The sequence below is a fragment of the Acinonyx jubatus genome, chromosome C2 (assembly GCF_027475565.1).
Source record: "Acinonyx jubatus isolate Ajub_Pintada_27869175 chromosome C2, VMU_Ajub_asm_v1.0, whole genome shotgun sequence".
Classification (NCBI taxonomy): domain Eukaryota; kingdom Metazoa; phylum Chordata; class Mammalia; order Carnivora; family Felidae; genus Acinonyx; species Acinonyx jubatus.
Window position 1 is genome coordinate 137,943,765 of NC_069384.1, and position 22,915 is coordinate 137,966,679.

The 22,915-nt window shown below is 47.8% G+C and overlaps 1 pseudogene; it reads left to right on the top strand.

Moving 5' to 3' along the window:
• The first annotated feature begins 311 nt into the window (after positions 1–311).
• LOC128315394 (60S ribosomal protein L7a-like) lies at positions 312–14,169 on the top strand (annotated as a pseudogene).
• Positions 14,170–22,915: the final 8,746 nt, after the last annotated feature.

Here is a 22,915-nt window from a genome sequence, read left to right on the forward strand (position 1 = left end):
GAAGTGGGACCACGTTTTTAACCAGCCCCCAGGTGACGCTGCTGGTCCACGGGCCACACTTTAAGCATCACCGGGTTAGGGCAGTGGTTCTCAAGCCTGGCTGCACGTCGGCCTCGTGGAAGCCTGAAAAAGGCCGATGGCTGGCTCTGTCCCAGAAATGTTTAGTCGGGCTGGGCCGAGGTGCGAGCATCCCGCACCCCCCGAGTGAGACCAGTGTGCAGCAGGTTGCCTGCTGCCCTGACACTCCCGGGATCTTCTTCCGCGCTTCTCTGTCCCCAGCCCCCCCCCCCCCCCGCCCCCACTCCTAACCGATGTCCTCCCCACCCCCTTTCCTCACTGATGTTCTTCCTCGTGGAGAGGCTGCCTCCAGTGTGGTTTCAGCCACAGGGAAGGCATCCAGGCTGCCAGACCTGTCTCTGGGTGCACCGGGTTCCGCCATCAGGGACTCCTCCCTGCGTGTGGAGCACCACTCCCGCCTTGGAGGTCTTTTAAAAATACAGCATTCATGAGAGTGGTAGCACATTAAATCTCTACTAAATCTCTACTAAATCTCTACTAAATCTCTCCTGGACTTCCTTTTTTTTTTTTTTTTTTTAAGTTTATGTATTTATTTTGAAAGGGAGGACAGGAGTGGGGGAGGAGCAGAGAGATGAGGCCAGAAAGAGAATCCCAAGCAGGCTCTGCACTGTCAGCACAGAGCCGGATGTGGGACTCAAACTCATAAACTGCGAGATCATGACCTGAGCCGAAACCAAGAGTCAAATGCTTAACCGAGCCACCCAGGCACCCCTGGACTTCCTCCTCCTAAATGGCTTCTCTCCTTTGCAGTCTCCCAAAACACTCGCAACCAGAAGGCTCTTTCTTTCTTTCTTTCTTTCTTTTTTTTTAAGTTCATTTATTTTGAGAGAGCAGGCACAGGAGGGGCAGAGAGAAGGGGAGAGAGAGAATCCCAAGCAGGCTCTGCAGTGTCAGCACAGAGCCCACTGCAGGGCTCACACTCCCGAACCACGAGATCATGACCTGAGCTAAAGGCAAGAGTGGGACACTCAACCAACTGAGCCACCCAGGTGCCCCCAGAAGGCTCTTTCTAGAATGCAAAATCACATTCTACCCTTGGGTACGCTCTCCCATTCTTCCCACTGCTTCCTCTAGGATCCCGTGCCTTTACCAGCTACATTTCCGCTACTGGATTCTCTGCAGTTCCAGAACCTTCCCAGCTCCCCCGGCCTGTGCTCCTGCTCCTCTCTCTGCAGTGCTCAGCTAGTTGGCCCCTCCTGACCCAGCAGTCCAGTGAGAGCACCCCAGGTGACAGTTCTGTGTTCCCCACGAATCTGACCCAGCACCTAGCTGTGCCCACAGCACCTGTGACATAACTACTCACAAAATAGGAAGGAAATAACCTGGGCTCTTGAATGGGTTGGGGGTGGAAGGGCAAGAAATGCCTAAAGGAAGAGAAGAAAAGGGGATGGGGCCCTCTGCCCTGTATGTACCTTAGGGTGTAGGGTCACAAGTTTATAGGGTCATTTTATTCTGGGTCTTCAAGGTGGCAGGAGCCAGTAGCTGTGGCCGGGGCTCCAGGTGTCATTGAAGGATCACTAGAAAGTGGAAGGGTGATTGAACAGGCTTTCTTGACCAAACACATCCTTTCCGTTTGGTAACTCTCAAAAGACCCTAGTGCTAATTCAAAAACAATGACTGAGTTTCATAAAGATTGGAAAGGGGTGCCTGGCTGGCTCGGTCGATGGGAGCACACGACTTTTGATCTTAGGGATTGTGAGTTCCAGCTCCGTGTTGGGCAGGCAGCCTACTTAAAAAAAGGCGGCGGGGAGGGGAGGTTGGGGGGGCGGGGGGCGCCTGGGCGGCTCAACTGGTTAAGCTTCCAACTTGTGATTTCAGCTCAGGTCATGATCTCACGGTTCCTGAGTTCAAGCCCCCACACTGGGCTCTGTGCTGACAGGGCGGAGCCTGCTTGGGATTCTCTCTCTCTCCCTCTCACTCTGCCACGCCCCTGCTCCCTTACTTGCTCTCAAAAATAAACTGGAAAAAAACAAAAGGCTGGAAACCCTTTTCACTGGACACAAACATGCATGTATCCCACTGGGATGGGGAGACCATTGAACCCCGACTTAGGAAGGCTATGTCTCTAAAAGGTGGTCTTCCCGTCAATCGGGAGTTAAATCCCAAAGGAAGATGAAGCGAACACGATTTCTACTGTGACCTTTCTCTCTCCCCTCCTCCTCTCCACTCCCCTTTTCCTCTCCATTCTGCTGGCTGCTTTTCAAAGTGTCTTGGTGTAACTTGACTAAATTGGAGCCCTAGCCCTGTTTTTACACACGACCACAGGTCCAGCTTTGGGAGCCCCTGCCTGGAACACACCCTCGTCCTTTCTAGGTCAGCTTGGTTTTGGCCTGTTTTTCTGCCCAAACCACCGAGAAGGAGGAGAGTCTCTATCTTGCCCCCCCACCAGCGCGCTCAAGGCTGTGGGCTGATCCTTGTGAGCCTGCTGTCATGCAAGTGAGTGAGAGCAACATTAAAGATCCTCAAATACACAAAAAACAAGCCAGGCTTTTGACAACCACAATGTTTTGATTCTCATTAATAATAAACAACTTGTTGCAATAAAAAAAAATGAATCAAAATGCATCCATGTCGGGGCACCTGGATGCAATTAAGTCTGACTTCGGCACAGGTCATGATCTCCCGATTTCCTGAGTTCGAGCCCTGCATCGGGCTCTCTGCTGTCAACGAGGAGCTGGCTTCGGTTTCTCCGTCCCTCCCCACCCCCCCCCCCCCCCCCCCGTCCCCCGCTTGCATGTGGCACGCGTCTGTGTGTGTGTGTCTCTCTCAAAAATGTTTATTTTTTGTTTTAAGGAAACGTTTTTAAAAAATTCATTCACATATTCTAAACCAGAGGCCTCTTAAACTTTAACATGCATACGAAACACCTTTGAAAATGTACTTTAATTCTGTACTTCCTTTGGTGAAGAGGATGTTCAGGGACTTAGTGGGGAGAGACATGGCTTTAAAATACAAACGTTTTCAAGGTTTTCGTGCAAGGTAGGTGGGGGATGTGCTTCCTTATTGCAGAGAATAGTAAGGATTTATTTAATAGAACACCTGATGAAGTGAAACTAGCAGGGGGCATTTTGCCCAGCTGTCACACATCATTGTCGTCTGTTGGGCTCTTGTCTTACCTGTGAGCTCCTGAGGAGGCAGTATAGTGCCTGACACACAGTAGGGGCTCAATAAATGTTTATTGAACTGAATTCCCTGTCTGATGGCTGCGTCAGTGAAGCAGACGTAAAAAGAAATTGCCCAGCTCTGAAAACTCCCTTTGGATTTTAGCCAAAACTCTATTTCAGCAAATACTATTAGGATTAAAGATACACTTATGCACAGGAAAAAATAAAATGGGAAGTCACTCTCTTTTTTTCTCATCATGTTAAAAAAAGACCTTTTGATATCATCCTCTGCCATTTCTTATCCATCAGAATTACATCAACAGGATATGTTGCTGTGAAAACGCTTCCCTTAAACACATCAAATGGATTAATGCTGGCACTTTAGCAGGTACAATTTCTGTTTCCATAAAACATCTTTAGACACATAAAAACTACTTGAATGAGAAGGAGAAAATCCTTGCCTTCTCACATCATCCAGTCGGCTCTGTGGAAAAAGCTGACATTTCTAGAGGCCCGGCTTTGTTCCCTCCTGCGGGAGCTGTTGCTTTGTGAAGGCGCCAGCCTCTCCCTGGGAACCTGCCTTCTCCTTAAGCCTGTAACAGCCTGGGGAGCCCAGCTGGCTGACTACGGGCTGCAGCCAGCACAGACCAGGTGGAGGAGGGGACCTGGACGGCAAAGAAGGGCACAGGAGCTCAACGAGGTTGACTTCTTGCAAAGCGCATGGAAAATCTTCCTCAGTCCTGTCCCTTGGGGAACAGTGGAGACATAGGACATAGACTTGGGGTCATGATGCTGGACATCTCAGAATGCGGCCCAGGACGTCTATGAAAGCCATTGTTGCCCGGAGCCTTCCCTCCCGCCCCTACCCCTCCCTTTCTTAATTTTTATCTTCTGAGGCACTAGGCTTGTGGTCCTCAACCTGTGGCCCCCTCATCCTCGACCAGCAGCATCACCTGGGAACTTGTTGGAAATGCTCATCCTTGGCCTAAGACCTACTGACTCTGCCCTCTGGGTATCAATAAGCCAGCCAGGGAATTCAGACGCATGTTCAAGTTTGCGAATCACTACATTTGGCAAGCCCTGGAAAGGAATCTTTCTCTTTTTTCAGCTGGCAAGGATGCCCATCAGTTCTCCAGATTCCCTTCTAAGGTTCCCACCAGCTGAGGCCTAAACTCATCATTTGTTAGAATTCTGAAGGGTCTTCAAGAGGACGGAAAGAAAATAGCTTTTATTGAGTGCCTGCTATGTGCGGACACCGTCACAAACCTGTCAGGTGCCTTGTTTCTTTAATCTTCAAAGCAATCCTTTCAAGTTGCTGTTACACCATTATAGGCTGAATCATGTCCCACCCAAATTCACAGGCGGAATTCCTAGCCCTCAGTACCTCGGAAGGTGACTGCATTTGGAGATAGGGTCTTTAGAGGAAAAACAAACAAAAAAACCAAAACGATTAGTTAAAACAATTCCTTTAGGCTGGGCCCTACGCCAGTCTGATTGGTGTCTTTATAAGAGGGGGAGATGACGACCCACAGACCCCAGAGATGTGTGCACACAGAGGAAAGACCACGTGAGGAGAAGGTCACCACGGATAGGCCTCAGAAGAAATCAAACCTGCCAATACCTTGATCTTGGACTTCCAGTCTCCAGACCATGAAAACTGAATTTCTGTTGTTTAAGCCACCCAGTCTCACCATGCAGTCTGTGGTATTTCGTTAGCCCAAGCAAACTACTGAAATGGGTAACAAAGCGTTTCTCCGGAGAGCCCTGACTGATACAAGCATTAAGAACACAATCCGGACGATAAAGATGGCCGCACCTGTTACCCCGTACGAGTAGGTACACCGCAGGAGCTCCTTTCATTTTTACAGCATCCTCCTGTACGTCCCGTCCAAAGCCCCATTCTGCAGATGAGGCACTGACACAAGTGATTTGCCCAAGGTGGCCCAGCTGCTGAATGGCAGAGGCAGGTTCTGAAACCAAGCATTTAGACTCTTGGGTTTATGTGTTAACCACCACTCTCCACAGCCTCCCTGCTCCAGGCCCTGTGGGGAGTGTTTCAAGTTCATTGAAGCCTCACTGGAACGCATATTATCCCATTCTTTCGGGTGAGAAAACTGAGGCTTACTGACGATAAAGAGGAATGCCTAGGGCCATACAGCTAGCCACTTGCAGAGAGGAATTTCAGCCTACGGCTTTGTTCCCTTCAGGGAACTCACTCCCATCAAGGAGGCTTTCTTTTTCCCCAGGCGTTTTTGTGTTTCCATTGGAGACCCCCCCCCCCAAGCCTTTAAGACTCCAGAGAATGCACCTCTGATGGAGAATTTTAACAAGAAGCAGAATATGGCTGTCAGGAATAAAACAAGAGCATTGATTATAATGTGTCTTGTGTCTTCTGTGTGCCCATCCTGCTAGAGCCGGGTTCTCTCCCACGATGTTACTTAGACACAAAACCAGCCACTCGCGCAATCTCTGCAGCGGTAGAGAGGGGCAGTTAATGATATAAAGGAGCTCAGCTACCAGGCAAATGCTGGCTTCCTGGCTCACTAGCTGGAAGACCTTGGACAAGTTGTACAGCCTCCATATGCCTCAGTTTTTTATCTGTAAGATGGTTGTGACAGTAACAGCTCCCAGGCTTGTCGTAAGGAGCAGCCGAGTTAATACAGGTAAAGCGCTTAGAGTCATGCCTGGCGTGTGGCAAAAGCTTTTGCAAGTGTTTCCTGGTATTGTTATAAAAAAGACTGAAGAAATGCCCTTAGTCCCTTATTGGACAAGTTCTCAGGAGTCTTCATGTCAGCCTTGGGTTGTCTAGGGGAACTGTTTGGTCACTAAGGATGAGCTTTATGAAAGTCTGTGTGAGTTCATTTCTAAGTACTGGGGGAGGGGAACTGTAGAGAAATGGGCTTCGTGACCTACATGGTGTGTCCGTGAGTATTTCTTGCCAAAACCAGCATCGACAATTAGTAAACAGTGTTTATCGAAATGAAGCCACAAATATCCCCCTTTTTTCCCTGCTGCTTTCCTGCCAAGCCACTGTCCTCATGCTCAGTCTCAATAACAGTAGCAATAATAATAATAACGTATATTGCCCAATATGTGTTAAAACCCTAGGCCAAAACAACAGAACAGTGTGGAGGTACGTTTTGCGAGCATCGTGCGTGTGTTGGGTTGTGAGAGATGTTATGGACGTAACTGAGGAACAGATCCAATCTCCCAGGAAAGGGGGACAAGAAGAGAAACTTCGGAGAAATATTTGGACACGCACCAAGACCTAAGTCCAAGGGTATTCGTTATCATGGGAGCACTGTCGGCGACCTAAATGCCCAGCAATCTAGGAGTAAATAAAATCACGGTACATCCATACAGTGGAATGAGATGCAGTCAGAGAGAAGAACAGGATGGATGCGATCATGCTGACATGGAACTGAGATAAATGATACATAAGAAAGCAAGGCACGCTTTAAAGGGGTGAATTGTATGGTACGTGAAATACCTCAAGAGAGGTGTTGTACATTTTTTTTAAAAAGGCGTAGGAGCACATTGTGTGTTACCATTTGTCTTTTTTAAAGTGCACACAAATACAAATGTGTGCCTCTGTTGACCCTCTGGATGGATGCCCATGACACTGACATTCTTGGAGAGGGGAATGACGGGTAGCAATCAGAGGGAGGGTTTCTTTTCACTGTAATCCATGCCACGCGTGAGTTTAATTTTTTAAAAAATCACGTTCATGGGGCACCTGGATGGTTCAGTGTGAGACTTCAGCTCAGGTCATGATCTCGCGGTCGATGAATTTGAGCCCCACATCATCGGGCTCTGTGCTCACAGCTCAGAGCCTGGAGCCTGCTTCGGATTCTGTGTCTTTCTGCTCCTTCCCTGCTCACACTGTGTCTCTCTCAGAAATAAATAAAACATTCGATAAATATCACGTTCATGTATTTCCTACTCAATCACTGAAGACAACTTTTATAAAACAGAGGAAGGGAAAAGGGAGAAACAAGTATTTTTTGAATGATACCGTGTGCCAGGCACTGTTCCAAGATATCAGTCCTCATTCTACACTCACGAGACACATACTGTTATTATTCCCATTTCACAGAGGGGTTAAGGACCTTCCCCAAGCTCTCACAGGAAGGGGGTTTGACCAGGGAAGTCTGCTCTGCTGAGCTTCACTAGCCCCCTTCCCCAGCTTCCTTGGATTTCTGAAAGCTTAGCATTTGAGATTTCCCAGGGGAGCCCTGCAGGAGCTTTGTCAAGATCAAACAGGCTGAAGTATTTTAAAACGTGAAAACAGCTCACAAATAATTCTAAAGCCCCGGGCAAAAAGGTGACCCATCTGCCCGAAACGGGGTTTGCTCAGGAGATGGCGCTCCTGGCCCCAAGAGGTCATCCTCACAGGCTGGGTCTCCCCAGAGCCCCAGGAACTTTGGGGGTGGGGGGGGGGGTGCTGACTCTTCAGAGGAATCTTGTCAGGCCCACAAAGAAGTTTGCTTGAAAATTGATTGCAGTGATGTGCAGCTAGCCCGGGCTTTCCCCAGGGCTATAAACGGGTGTTTAATTACAAAGCAGGTGGAAAAACTTCAGAATAAGGGGTCAGGCATTCCACTGTTTGTTTAACTTCTTTACATGAGAACCATGAGATTACACCTCAGATTGGCTGCTCTTCGCGCAATTTACATTTCCTCTGCTAGAGCTCAGTTGCCACAAGGTTGAGAAAGAAGGGACCAGTTTGCTTTTTGTTTTTTTTTTTTTTCCTCTTGAAAAAGAGGAAATACCATGGGCCAGAGCTGGCAGTAATTCTGAGAAAGTACAGTTTATCACTCAGTGGTAATGTTTAGAAATTTCTGAAGGAAAAGTATGTACTGAGCTGGGATTATGGAGTTTTAGGGTAATTTTTAGAACAGACGTTCACGTAGGACTTACTGTATGTCAAGCGCTTTATATAGAAGTTAGGTCACGGGGAGGCTGGGCGGCTCAGTCGGTTAAGCGTCCCACTCTTGGTTTCCATTCAAGTCATGATCTTGAGGTGTGTGAGTTCGAGCCCTGCATCGGGCCCTGCACTACCAGTGCGGAGTTTGCTTGGGATCTCTCTCACCCTCTCTGCCTCAACCCCACTCGCTCGCTCTGTCTCTCTCAAATGAACTTTAAACAATTTTGTACTAAAAATATAAGTTATGTCATTTGATCCTCATACTTGTAGGGAAGTGTTAAGGAAATTGCTGCTTTCTTCAGATAAACCGCCTGGGAGTTCCCAGGTTGATTCAGGACAGAGGGGGCACTGCCGTCAGGATTCCTGGCTCATTAGCTATTGTCACCGGTGTCCTAGTATCTTCAGAGGTAGGGGTTCCTCTAACCCTCAACCTTTATTACCCCGTGGCACTGCGGAGACACAGTAGGAATGTTTAAAAAGAATGACGAAGGCCTTGGGGATGACCAAAGGAAAACAAACAGAATAACATGAACACAGAAAACGTGGCTCACAGGGTGCAGTCTATTTCCTGGAGCTCTTCAGTCCCCTCCCTCCACGGAAGATGCCAGGAAAAGTGATCCCCGTTATATTCCCTTCTGTTTCCCTCTTGGGTGTCCATCTATTCATTCGTGCATTCATTTATTCAGTAGAGAGTTATTAAAGAGCTAAAATGTGCCGGGCACCGACAATACAGCCTTGAATAACTCAAGGAAGCTCCTGCTCTCCTCGAGCTTTCATTCTGGTGGGGGGATAAGGGTATAAATGTGTACATAAAATAATTTCTCATGGTGATAGGTGGTACAGAAAATACGCTAAATAAGGAATCCCCGAAAAGGCTTTATTAGCCACTTAAAGCAATGTCCTCATAAGTATATATAATTATACCCATTTTATACATGAGGAAATCAACGTGTAGGCTAAATGACTTGGCCAAAGTCACAGCGGTAAGGCTGGATTCATGGGCTCTCTCTAGAGCCTACTTTTTCTCACTACATCCTCCTGTAGAGATTGTCTTGTCAAGGGTGCATTTGGACTCCTCCAGCTCTGTGGAACACATAGGCTGGATTAGCATACGGTATCTGGTTCATCTATTGTCTTGGTCTATAACCAAATATCACAGACTGGTATTTACAAATATTCTATGACATTCTGCTCCACGTCACGTTCTTTTGGCATGTGAAATGCATTCATTCCGTCCAAACGGCCCCAAAAGCCTTAACTTGTTCCAGTATCAACTCCAAAGTCCAAGTCCAAAGTCTCAGCTAAATATCATCTCAACCAGATTCAGCCTTAACTCCCAATTTGTCCTGAGGCAATTCCTCTCCAGCTGTGCACCTATGAAATCAAACAAGTTATGTCTTCCAAAATACAATGGTGGGCAGATACAGGAGACACATCCCCGTTCCAAAGGGAGAAATAGGAAAGAAGAAAGGAATGACAGGTTCTGAACAAGTCCAAAAACCAATGAAGCAAACAGCATTAAATCCTAAGGCATGAGAGTAATCTTCTGTGGCTTGATGCTCTGCCCTCCATGCCCACTGGGGCAGAAGTCTCCCCTTCTGGACCTACGAGGGTAAAGCCCCCCCTCCCTGCATCTTTTTCAGGCAGGACTTGGCCCCCATGACTTAACCTAATGGCCCCTCCCCCAGCTCTGTGCCTGGGCATCCTTTGAAATCTGGGTGTCAGTAGTCATGCCCCCACAGCTCACGCATTCTGCAGAAAGTGCCATAGAGACACTGACAAAGTTTGCGGGTTCCTTCTGGAGGGGTGACCACAGTGCCCTAGGTCCACAGGAGCCACGCTCGGGGCAGCTCAGAAACACTAGCACCCCGCCCCCCCATACCCCCACCTAATTGTGGGAAGCAGAGCTGGTGATCTGAAGCAGCCCCAGCAGCAAGACGGAGGTAACGCAAACAGCAGAAGCCGCTCTGGTGACCTGTGAGTTCCCTCAGGTGGTGGTTCTTCCACGTCTCGGATAATAGCTCTAGGCTTCTGTTGAGGTGGCTGATTCATAGTCTCCTTATCAGCTGTGGTTAGGCCACATCCGCAGTGTTCTCTGCCCATCACCCTGCGTCATTTTTTAAAAAATTAATAGGCTGAGAATTTTCCAAATCTTTAACTTCTGCTTCCTCTTTGGTGAACGAGCCCATCTTCAAGTCATTGCTCTCTTCTCGAATTTAATTATAAGCAGTCAGGGGAACGCAGACCTTTCCTTCAACATTTTGCTTAGAAATAGCTTTAGCTGAATATCCAAGTCACCACATGCAGATTCTAAGTTCCAGAAAACACTAGAACCTGAGCACAATTCAGCCAAATTCTTTGCCACTTGATAACAAGAATGGCCTTTCCTCCACTGTTCGGTAACATGTTCCTCATCAGAGACCTCACTGGGATGACCTTTAGCCTGCATATTTCTGTGACATTCTGTTCAAGATCACTCAAGTATTCTCTAGCAAGATTGAGGCTTCCTCTCTGGCTCTCTTTTTCTTTCTGAGCTGTCACTAGAATTGCCCTGAAAGCTTCATTCACAGCAATGTAGGCCTTCTCTAGCACAAGCCTCCAATCTCCTCCAGCCTCTGCCCAATACCCAGTTCCAAAGCCACCTTCACACTCGAGGGGCACCCCACTTCTCAATACAAATCTCTGTCTTTGTGTTTGGGCCGCTATAACACAATACCGTAGACTAAGTGACTTAGAAACAGCAGAAATGTATTTCCCCCAGCCCTGGAGGCTGGGAAGTCCAAGATCAAGGTCATGACAGACTCATTATTGTTTGGTGAGCGCCATTCCTGGCTCATTGAGGTCGCCCTCCCATGTGTCCTCACGTCACAGGAGGGGTGAGGGAACTCTCCGGGGCCTCTTCTGTAAGGTCACTAATCATCTCCCAGAGGCCCCACTTCCTAATACCATCACACTTGAGATTTGGTTTCAACATATAAATTTGGAGGAGGCACAAATACTCAATCCGTAGCACCTCGGCACAGTGACATAAAGTCTCTTGATGGTGGCAACACGTGCTGGAAGCGTGTGCTATCCAAACACTGAAAAGACTGGCAGCGAGACTGAAAAAGACCCACAGACACAGTAACACAGCTCAATCCAGAGCCTTACCCACAATCCAGGTTCGGTCAAAGTGGTCATGTTGGTATGTTCCCTACCGACAGCCATCCACCTCGTCCCTCCTGCCTCCTAATAACAAAATAACAGATTGTGCTTTCTTGTTCTTACCCTGAGCCCATCACTGGCACCTACAGTGACGTCCAAGGGCAGAAACCCAACCCAGCCTGACATGCCAGATGCTCTCTCCTAGGAATCTGAAATGTGAGTGGTGGTGTCCAAATTTCTATAGTGGCTGGAATTGTGGGTGGACTGAGAAGTCCTATAGGGCAGGGGGCGGGGTATCCATCGTTCTTGTCCTTGCAGAGGCGGGGGGGGGGGGGGGGGGGGGGGGGGGGGGTGGGGGGGGGGTGGGCAGTGTTTTTTTTTTTTTTTGAATCATACAAGCTACTCCTCTTTTTATAGTTTAGTCAAGGCAGAGAGGTTTTCTGTTGCTTGCAACCAAAAGAGTGCTGAATAATATATAAAGCTATATTCTAGTGGCCCAGCAAGCAGAGACATCAATATCTAATTACAGAATGCGATAAAGTGCCAAAAAAGGGAAGAGCGGAAGCTGGGGGAGACTGACACTGGAGACCAACGTTAGCCTCGGGGGTCAGAGACAGGAGCTTTTGGGAAATTGTATTTAAGTTGGAACCTTAAGGATGGACTCAGCCATATGAAGAGTGGAGGAAAGACTGTTTCAGGCAGAAGGAAAACTTGTGGAAATGCCCGAGAGCAGGGAAGAGCTTAGCACATTCCAGAGATGTAGAGGAAATTAGGGAGGCTGGAGCAAGTGGAGAGAGATGCGCTTTATTCTCTGAGTTAAGTCCAGTGCAGTTTTCTTCTTCTTGGTTAGAGTGGTGAATGTCTGTAGTTTCTCCCTCTTGAAAATGGGCAAAATACGTGGTAACATTTAGCTCTACCATTGTGTGTGTGTGTGTGTGTGTGTGTGCGCGCGCGCGCGCGTGCCACAAAGGGGATTCCATTTGGAATTGACAAGTTTATTCTCTGTTTCACATGATTTTAGCACCTGCCTACAGGATCTGCTAGGCTAAGAACTTGATTCCTTCAGGATTAACTTGGATAGATCAGATCATAGAAAGTGTACCCTGGGCTTGGGTAGATCCTTTTTTTGTTTGTTTTTTAAAGATTTATTTCTTTTAAGAGAGAGAGAGAGAGAGAGAGCAGGGGAGGGGCAGAGAAAGAGGAAGAAGAGAGAGGGAGAATCCCAAGCAGGCTCCATGCTGTCAGCACCGAGACCAGTGTGGCACTTGACCCCACGAAGCATGAGATCATGACCTGAGCCGAAATCAAGAGCTCATTGCTCAACTGACTGAGCCACCCAGGAGCCCCTAGGCTTTGGTGCGTGTGCTCTCTCTCACTCTCTCTCTCTCTCAGAATAAATAAATAAACTAAAATTTAAAAAAACAAAAACAAAAGAATCTTTCCTTACGGCCGGCTGCAGGAGTAGGTCTCCATTTTCCCTTGCTGTCACATGGGAACCACTCTCGGCTGCACGAGCCCACCCTCTCTGGCCAGGGCTCACGTCGTGGATGTTTGCTTTCTTCCAGGCCAGCCGAGTCCAGCTCGATGACGTTCTCTTCTGCTACCAGTTGGAGAAGACACTCTGCAGTCACAGGGATCATGTGACTAGGTTAGAGCCGCAGGGACGATCTGTTCTAAAACCAATTGATTAGTAGCCTTAACTACAGCTGCAAAATCTCTATGCCCTTTGAAGTAACGGCCACAGGAGAAACGCCAGGGACACAGATCATGGCCATCTTAGAGTGCTGCCTGCCACAGGATATCATTGCTGTTTGCCAGCTCGCAGACTCTTTGCACAATGACAGAAGGTTCTGGCCTCCTTGAGTATGCAGTTAAAAAATAATTTCCTTCTGTCTCCTCCAGCCCATCCAAGATGCCAAAAGGAAAGAAGGCTAAGGGGAAGAAGGTGGCCCTGGCCCCTGCTCTCGTGAAGCAGTAGGAGGCCGGGGCGCCTGGGTGGCTCAGTCGGTTAAGCGTCCGACTTCGGCCCAGGCCATGATCTCACGGTCTGTGAGTTCGAGCCCCGCGTCGGGCTCTGTGCTGACAGCTCAGAGCCTGGAGCCCGTTTCAGATTCTGTGTCTCCCTCTCTCTCTGCCCCTCCCCTGTTCATGCTCTGTCTCTGTCTGTCTCAAAAATAAATAAACGTTTAAAAAAAAAAATTAAAAAAAAAAGTAGGAGGCCAAGGAAGTGTCAATCCGCTGTTTGAGAAAAGACCCAAGAACTTGGCAGCAGATCGGACATCCAGATCCAATAGGATGTCACCTGCTTTGTCAAATGGCCCCGCTATATCCAGCTGCAGCAGCAAAGAGCCATTCTTTATAAGTGTCTAAAAGTGCCTCCCGCTATTAACCAGTCCACCTGGCCTTGGATCGCCAACAGCTACTCAACTGCTTATGCTGGCCCACAAATACAGACCAGAGTCGAAGCGAGAGAAGAAGCCGAGATCGTTGGGCCCAGGCTGAGGAGAAAGATGCCAGCAAAGGGGATGTCCCCATGAAGAGGCCGCCTGTCCTTCCAGCTGGGGTTAATACTGTCACCACCTTAGTGGAAAACAAGAAGGCTCAGCTGGGCGTGTTTGCACGTGCTGTGGATCCCACTGAGCAGGCTGTCTTCCCGGCTGCCCTGTGTCGGAACATGGGGTTCCCTCCTGCATCATCAAGGGGAAGGCCAGGCTGGGGCGTCTGGTCCGCAGAAAGACCTGCACCACTGTCACCTTCACACAGGTTAACTTGGAAGACAAAGGGGCTCTGGCTGAGCTGGTGGAAGCCATCAGAACCAATGACAATGACAGATATGATGAGATCGGCCATCACTGGGGAGGCAGTGTCCTGGGTCCAAAGGCAAAGGCTAAAAAACTGGCCACCAAACTGGGCTAAGTGTATGCTGTTGAATTTTCTGTACATAAAAGTACCAAAACATTCTAGTAGTAATAATAATAATACCAATGATAATGATGGATGAGACCCTTCCGCTTTTGAGTGTTCTTTTTGAAGTGTGAAAACAAAATTAGCTACAGGTCTCACCTGCCCTTCTTTTCCCCTTTGATAGTTTCCTATCTAAAATAATGATAATAGTAATAATAATAATAATCAGGGATGGGACCCTTCTGCTTTTTTTTTTTTAAATGTTTATTTTTGAGAGAGACAGTGCGAGCAGGGGAGGGGCAGAGAAAGAGGGAGACGCAGAATCTGAAGCAGGCTCCAGGCTCTGAGCTGTCAGCACAGAGCCTAACGCGGGGCTTGAACTCATAGAGCCGAAGTCAGACACTTGACCGACTGAGCCACCCAGGCACCCAGATCCTTCTGCCTTTGAGTGTTCTTTTTGAAATGCAAAAAGAGTTAGCTATAGGTCTCTCTTGCCTCTTTTTTTTCCCTTTGATATTTGACTATCTAAAAGAGTTATTATTATTATTATTATTATTATTATTATTAGGTGTCAGTAGAGTCACATTTCCTACTCAGACTTTATGGAAGTTCCTTGCCTCACCTGGTGGCGACAAATGTTTCTTAGCTCCTGGCGGCATTACTCTGGTCTCTGCCTTTGTTTTCTTAGTTATCTCTTCATCTGTGTGTGGGTCTGGGTCAGAATTTCTGTCTCACTGTTGGAAGGACACACATGCTTGCATTTAGAGCCCTCCTAGATAATCCAAGGTAGATTCCTCCTCCTTAACTTAATCACATCTTTTGCTGTATAAGATAATATCCACAGGTCTGGGGATTCGCTTGTGGACAAATCTTTGTGAGACCGCTTTTCAACCAATCACACCTTCTGTCTCCATTCCCATGACCTGGGTACCAAGTATCCAATTGCCAGATGACAGGTGTTTATGACATCTTCACCCACTGCTCACACTGGGATGTTAAAGGTGATTTGTTTCAGACTTTGCCATGAACAAAATAAAACATTTAGTACCAGGTGTGAGGTGTATGCTCATGGCTACAACTACCTCATCTCACTGGCAGTTCTGAAGACCACTGAGCTCAGGTTCTAGGTTCTCTGCCTCTAGAGGCTTCGTGAAACCTCCATCACCTCTATGGCAGGTTTATACCTGGACAGCAAACCAGGTGGACCATGCAAGGTCTTCACGAGATGCCTACATCCCACATCTCCCCCAGGGAGACTGGGGGATGGGATGCTTCTGCTTTTGAGCCTTCTTTTTGAAATGCAAAACCAGAGTTAGCTATAAGGTGTCTCCTGCCCCTCCTTTTTTTTTTTTTCCTTTGATACTTTCCTATGTAAAGTATCCATTGTGGTTTATGTTTCTTCTGTTTTCAAATTTTTATTTAAATTCTATTTATATTCATAGAATATATTGTGTTTTAATTTAAAAGCTCTTTCTTAAAAATAAAAAAGCCCTGGGGCACCTGGGTGGCTCCGTTGGTTGGTTGAGCAGTTGATCTTGATCGGTTGATAAGTTGAGGGTGGGACTTTGGCTGCAGTCGTGACCTCCTGGCTCATTAGTTGGAGCCCAGACATCGGTCTGTCAGCTCAGAGCCAGCTTCAGACCCTCTGTCCCCTTCGCTCTGCCCCTCTCCCACTTGTGCTCTCCTAAAAATAAATATATTTTGAAAAAGAATAAAAAAAGCCCTAAAATTCAAATCATGCATACAGATTACTTTTCAATTCATCTTACAATATGTGAGTTGTAAGCACTCAAAATGTGATGATTCCTGGTTAAATTTGGGATCTGATTATCTTTACCTACAGCTAGAAAGTTTCTGTATAAAGAACTGTTGGAATACTGAGAGAAATGAACCCACGTTGATTAATCATCGTGCTCTGTAAAAGCAACAGACTCTCTTTATAAAAGGGATCACTGCAAGGAATTCTGGAAAGGATACAGGTATTGTGTGAAATAAGGACAGGGTGGTCTTTAGAAAGAATGTTCTCCGTCAGTAGCAACTGCCTGTCTGCTCACCTGACATGGGATCATTTTCAAAGCTCAAGACATATTTATTTTTATTACAGACTTGAAAATATTGTTTGAGAAACATACAAAAAGAGTGTATATAATGTATGTTGTGCAGCTTAAGATTAATAATAAAATGAACGTAAAGCATTCTTTTCAAAGAAAGTAGCAGTACGCGTAGAAAGGCTGAGTATCGCCAGGGTATGAAATATTTGACATTCTATTGTGGAAATGCCAACACACAAATTACCCTTGTTCGTTTTTTATTGCCGTAGTTCTATATTTCCCCATATAATGCTGTGCAAACATTTTATCAGAAACGGTGGAGGAGAGAAAACCCATTGTTAACCACCGCCAATAAAGTAATTTGGCTGCTGATATTACAGCCTGTGCAGTTGGATGGTTATGTTGTTTTCTACATTCAACAAGGGGCAAGAATAACATATCGAGGGTGGTTATAAAGAAGCAAAGTGGAAGTTAAAGAGGCAATGTGCCATAATATTTTCACCTCCCTGGCTTCTTCCATTTGGAGCCCATTATGAAAATATTACAGCGGCACAGCCCACGGCTGATCGGCGACTTGAACGCCGTCCGCGAAGCTCCGGGATCCCGCGGCGCTGGAGTGGGCCGGTCACACAGGGAGGCCGCAGACAGGGTTTGGCGCAAGTGCAAATCAGATCCTGAAGCCTCGCTGCTTGCAACCTGACGCAGTGTGGGGAAATAAGAGAGCGGGACTAGCTGGCCGTGAAGCCCCACTCTGTGCCCCACGGGGCTCTGTGAACGTGGGAGCATCCTCACCCCTCCTCGGGCCTCGGTGTTTTCACTTGCGGCAAGAGGGGAATAATGAGAGGAGCCTACCTTTGTTGTGAGGATAAAACGAGTTAGATTACGTAAAGCCCCCGAGAGTATCTGGGCCCCAGAGATGCCAGGTCGCTGAATATTGTTGCAGGATCCTAGCTCCTTACCGCGGCCTGAGGGACATACCCGCCTGGCCCGAGTGGGCCTCCTGACTTTATTTCCTGCTCTGCTCCCCTGCTCACTGCACTCCTCCTCCTCTTCCTCAGATGCGTGTGCCAACTTTGTCCCTGTTCCCTCAATCTGCAACATACCTCCCTGGCTCCTGGGGCCTGGGTTCAGAGTGGCCCCCTCCACCCTGCTGTCAGCAGAAGCCTCCTCCCTGCCCCCAGCCCCCACTCAATTGGTTATCACATCAGCCTGGTTATTTCCTTCACTCCATTTATCACTATTTGAACTTGAGGTGTTTATTTGTGTACTTGTGAATGGTCCGTCCCCCTGCGTGGGTGACCAACGTGTCCCAATCTGATCAGGCCCTTCCCGATTTTAGCTCTGAAAGCCCCACACCCTGGGAAGCCCTGTGAGGGCAGGGACTCTGCCCTGCACCTCCGTCTCTGGGCCCTACACTGCGCCTGGCACGTGGCAGGCCCTCGGTACCTATTTGTGGCGTAAGCGAACGAGTCACCCAGTACCCGGGTGCAGAGGAAGCAGAGTGGCAGAGCCCCACTACAGAGCTACGGTCACCTCGCTGGAGAAAAGAGAGGCCTGGGAATCCTGCTTTCATCATTTACAACACATCCCGACAGAGCCAAGTCGGCCCGCCAATGCTTTCTTCCTCAGACAGGCGCCCGCTCCCTGACACCCTCATCGATGTTTATGTTCCTGTCTCCATAGTTACCGAGACGCCTCAAAGGCCAGCAGCTGTTTTGCATCCCAAGATCAACACACACAAGCGTCTGGAGACCCTGGGTGATCAAGGCCAGGTGGAAGTTTTGGAAGCTGACACGGCTGCACATGTCACTTCCTCACGGACTGAATCCCTGGAGGCGGCTTGTCACAGAATGAGACTTAGCTTGTCGGGGCTCTGAGCTCTCCCTCAGCCTGTAAGCTGCAGATTCAGAAAGAACTTCCAGAATCATTCTAAAGAGCAAGAGAGATCGGAAGGAATAGTCCTGAAGGGAAGAAAACGGAGGCTACCGGGTATTTAGCGGGGGATTGCAAAACTAGATTTCTCTTTCCCTATCATGATAGAGAAGTCCCAGCATTTGGCTTTCTGGCTAAGAGAAATACACATACAGGGATGCAAAGGAAGCCTGGAATTCATCCTCTAGCTAAGGAAACCGTGCGAGGATGATCCTGTTGGGATGATCTGGGGAACACATTCTTAGGCTAGGAGTATTTCTCTTGAGTAACTGTGAAAACTGTACTCCATTTCCTCCATTTATTAAGTGGGAATGGTCATTTCTACCTTGACTTCCTCAAGAAGATGTTACATTATTATGTGATAATCAGCCTGATCCTATGGGTTGAATGAAGTAAACTGCTCCCTCTCAGGGGATGTGTTAAGTGGCTGGGGTCATTCCAGTTGAGCGAATAAATCGATTTCACTTGACAGGTTGGTTTGCCGCTGCTCCAAAAGTTTTTGCAATGGGGAGAATTTACGTTATCAACAGAGACAGGTGGAGCTCACGATGAAACTACTTGAGATCTTCTAAAGAAACAGCCTAAGGAATCGTGACTGTAACTTAACATCGGTATACGCAACATTCATCCTTGAAGCTATTAGGGTAAACTGTTTTAGAATCTAGCTTTCCAAATAAGAAAGGAAGGGATGGGCTTCGGGCTATGCCCTGGGAGTCAGAGACCCCACCAGGATCTGGGGTCCAGCTGGGGACACAGACCAAGATCTGAGTGTTCCTCTGAGGGAGAGCTTCTGAGGTTCTGACTCCTGTTACAAACCCTCCCTCCACAGTTTTGTTCCTCCTGGTGCCTAGACTTTCCTGACCTCCCAGAGGTCATTACTGAAGCCCTTTATGGCCCAGCTCCAATGCTGCCTCCTCCATGAGACACCCCCCTCTCCCAGCCTTTCCTGCCAAGGAACATCTCTCCACATCCCCTGTTCCAGTCGCGGCTACTACTGTGCAGGTCCTTAATGGTCTCTTCCCACATTGCAACAATTTGTAGATCTCCTTTCCTTGCAAACGGCAGACTCACTGAAGCTAGACCCTGTGCATTATTAATTATTGTATTCCTCTGGAGCCTAGCATGGTGTGATGAGCACCATAGGGGCTTGATACTTATTAACTGAATTGAGTCCAAGCGGAGGGAGTCTATGAAATCTACTAGCAACATGTGAGCTTGGGGAGAGACTCTATGAAATCTACAAGCAACATGTGAGTGGGAGCCTGGGTCTGCAGAAAGCTGAGAAGCCCTACTGTCAGCGTTCAGGGGCAGCATTATCAGTGGTTACGTCAACCTTGGTCCTCAGATGAGTGAACTGTGGTTTATGTCAAGGCTGTTCTGCACTGATGACCGCATTATGCACGTTTGGTTTTCATGATGTCATTTATCAGGGGATGCAAAATTTTAGCTGGCCAGCGTCCCTTTCAGAAATCTGGCTTTGACCAAGGCCACGCGTGGGTGAGCCTGGTGCCTGTGTCCCGACCAGTGCTCTGGAGCAAGGCCTGCTGTTTCAGTGTCAGGGGAAAGGGAACCAGGAAGGAAAGTAAAGAGCCATAAGGATTTGCTTAATCATGAGAAATCAAATGGAGAAAAAGTCTCACATCTCCATGGAAAAACTGACACACTTCTCCAGCCAGCTGTGAGTGGAGGAGTGATGGGGAAATTTGTAATAATTTGCAAGTTTGCCCAGAGGATGAAGTTGTTTCATTTTTCCTGCAACAGTCTGTGCTGCTGGCTGACAGCATGGAACTCCTTCCTGGATTGAGTTGGTGATTATTCACAAAGATGGCCAATTAGGCTGTGCAAAGCCCAAAACGGTGACTGGCCCCAATCTGCTAAAGAGAGATGGAGGTGGAGGGTGGACTGAGTCCCCCAGGCGGCTTTTCTGCACTCTGGCCTCTTTAGTGTTCGATTTCTTCTTTCTGATTCATCCAGCCCTGCTGGCTTCACTGGTTGCTCCCTACTCGCCTGACCTCTTCACAAACAGTCCTTGGACAGTCCCTTCCGGGGCCTGGGCTGCAGCCCTTCTCTCCCTGCCCCCCGCAGCGCCCTTCCCTCACAGGCACCTTGGAGACAGATGGTGCAGTAACCCAGGAAACGCGTCCTGGATCCAGCAAAAGGGTTGCAGGTTTCAGGTTGGGAGGGATGCTTGCTGTCGTATCATAGACCGCTGGAACCAGCCCTCCCCATGAACCCCCAGTTTGAGAGTGGTTGAATAGCAAGGCTGAAAGACACTTTCCCCAACCACTGGCAAGCCCACCCTTTCCTAGTGTTTCAGGCAGCTTTTTGTCTGACTCCGTCCCTTTAGGAAAGGCTGCGTGAGAGACTTAAAATCTGCCATGAACATGTTGCCTAATGGAGATGGGAGGAGGTGACTTCTTATTTTCAACTCTCTTTTTTTTTTTCAGTGTTTGTTTTTGAGAGAGACCATGCGGGCCAGGGAGGGGCAGAGAGACAGGGAGACAGAGGATCCCAAGCAGGCTCCACACTGGCAAACTCGTGAACCACGAGATCGTGACCTGAAACCCAAGTCAGATGCTCAACCGACTGAGGCACCCAGGCATTTTTTTCTAGCTCAGGCCCATTTTTACACACAAGTGTTTTCTACGTGATGTGACTCTTGCAAATGTGCCAGAACAGGGTTGCCAGATAAACTATAGGAAGCCTAGCTAAATATGTCATTTAAATAAACAATGAACAATTTGTTTAATGTAAGTATTTCCTAAATATTGCATGGGACATACCTATACTAGAAAATTATTTGATGTCCATCTGAAATTTAAATTTATCGAGGGGGATGACACGGACGCAGAGTAAATGAATGAATAACCTTTATTTGCTAAATCTGGCGACCCTAGCCAGGCAGACCACGAGCCTTTTCCTTACTCCCAGCTGTCAGTCATCCATTTATTTATCTGGATGGCAGGCCTTTTTCGCGCATGGTATACAGTTCGTTAATGGTGCGAAAACTGCATGACCAACACCTCAAAATTCAGTGGCTTAAAATAACAATCATTTATTCATCTGGATTCTGTGGGTCGGCTGGAGGACAGCTGACCTAGGCTGGGGCGTCTCTGCCCCATGTGTCTCCCATCCTGTTCTTGAGAACTGTGGGCTGGTTTAGGCTTGTCCCCATTGTTGTGATGGCAGAGGTGCATGAGATCAAGACCCAAGTCGTAGGTACTTTCACGCCTTTGGCCACATCACGCAGGCGAATGGTCCATTAGCCAAAGCAGCCATGGTCAAATGCCGTAAGAGGACGTGGAAGTGTAAAGAGTGTGGACACAAGGAGAGGTGAGGAATTGGATCAAGCAATCTCTCACACTGAGAAAAGGCACAGTCGAAGGCCAGGTTGGCCTAGGGCCTGACCTCACTTTGCCACCTACTAACTATGAGACCTTGGAAAAGTCTCCGAACTGTTGTTTCCTTTTTAAGACAGGCCTGTGGCGCAGGTTGGGGTGATGTGATTGATCACTAAGTGGTAGCTATCGCTGTGGTCAAGAACAGCCATGGTTTCCAGTTTCCAGACGCTGACCTCTCAACTCCTGATTCTGCTCCAGAGTTTTCTTAAGGGGCTACCCTGAAGAACTGTGGCACACGGATCCACAGTGCAGTGAGCCAGGCCCTGTGCCACGTCCTCTGCCCCTCAGCCCTGGAACCCCCTCTCCGTTAGGGCACGTACTGCAGACAGGCTCATCCCTTACCTCCAGCTCTACCCTGCTGACTTTCTCAACGTTCAATCTTCATCTGAAATCAGCGTTCTTTCCTTCTCTAGAGAGGGAACTGATTACGGGGACTGATGCCTTCTTTTCTAAGAGCTCTGGCTCTGGGTTCGACTCTAGACTTTTCCGTTTACCAGCTGTGCCTTGGAGACATTATTTAATGCCTCCATGAAACAGAGTAATAGAACCTACCTCCTGGGATGGTCATTTGGAGGACTTAGTGAGTTAATACATACACAGTCCTATTTAGAAGAGGGCCTGTCACATTGTACAGACTTAGCAAATATTGGGGTGGGGGGCAAGGGAATAGTGTCATTTTGTTGTTATAATATATCCTAGTCTTTTTTCATGGTTGTGATATCTTACTTTTTCCCTCTGAAGACTTAATTCTTTTTCTTTTTTTTTAATTTCCTTCTGTTTCCTATTGTTTTTTTCTGAGTTCTTTCTTTTTGTTTTGGTCTCTTTTTCTTTCTTTTTAAAAATATTTATTTTTGAAAAAGAGAGAGAGAAAGAGAGAGAGAAAGTGGGGGAGGGGCAGAGAGAGAGGGAGACACAGAATCCAAAGCAGGCTTCAGGCTCTGAGCTGTCAGCACAGGGCCCGACGTGGGGCTTGAACCCACAAACCTTGAGATCATGATCTGAGCCGAAGCCGGACACTTGACTGACTGAGCCACCCAGGTGCCCCTTTTTGGTCTCTCTTTCAAGTGAAAAGTTTTCCTGGTGATCATCATCTCTATGTTCATATTAAAAAGTGAGACATTTAAAGAGATGAAGGAGATTTAGTGGCCGGCCTTCAAGATGACACCCTGTGGTTCTCACTGCCTGGTATTTGCAACTCCTATGTAGTCCCCTCCTGTATGGAGTAGAGGAACCCGAATCACCAAGATAATACTGCAGAAATGGTGGAGTGTGACTTCCGAGGCGAGGTCATAAAAGACATTATAGCTTCCACCTGCCGTCTGGGACCACTTGCTCTGGGTAAAGCCAGCAGCCATGTTGTGAGGTTACACAAAC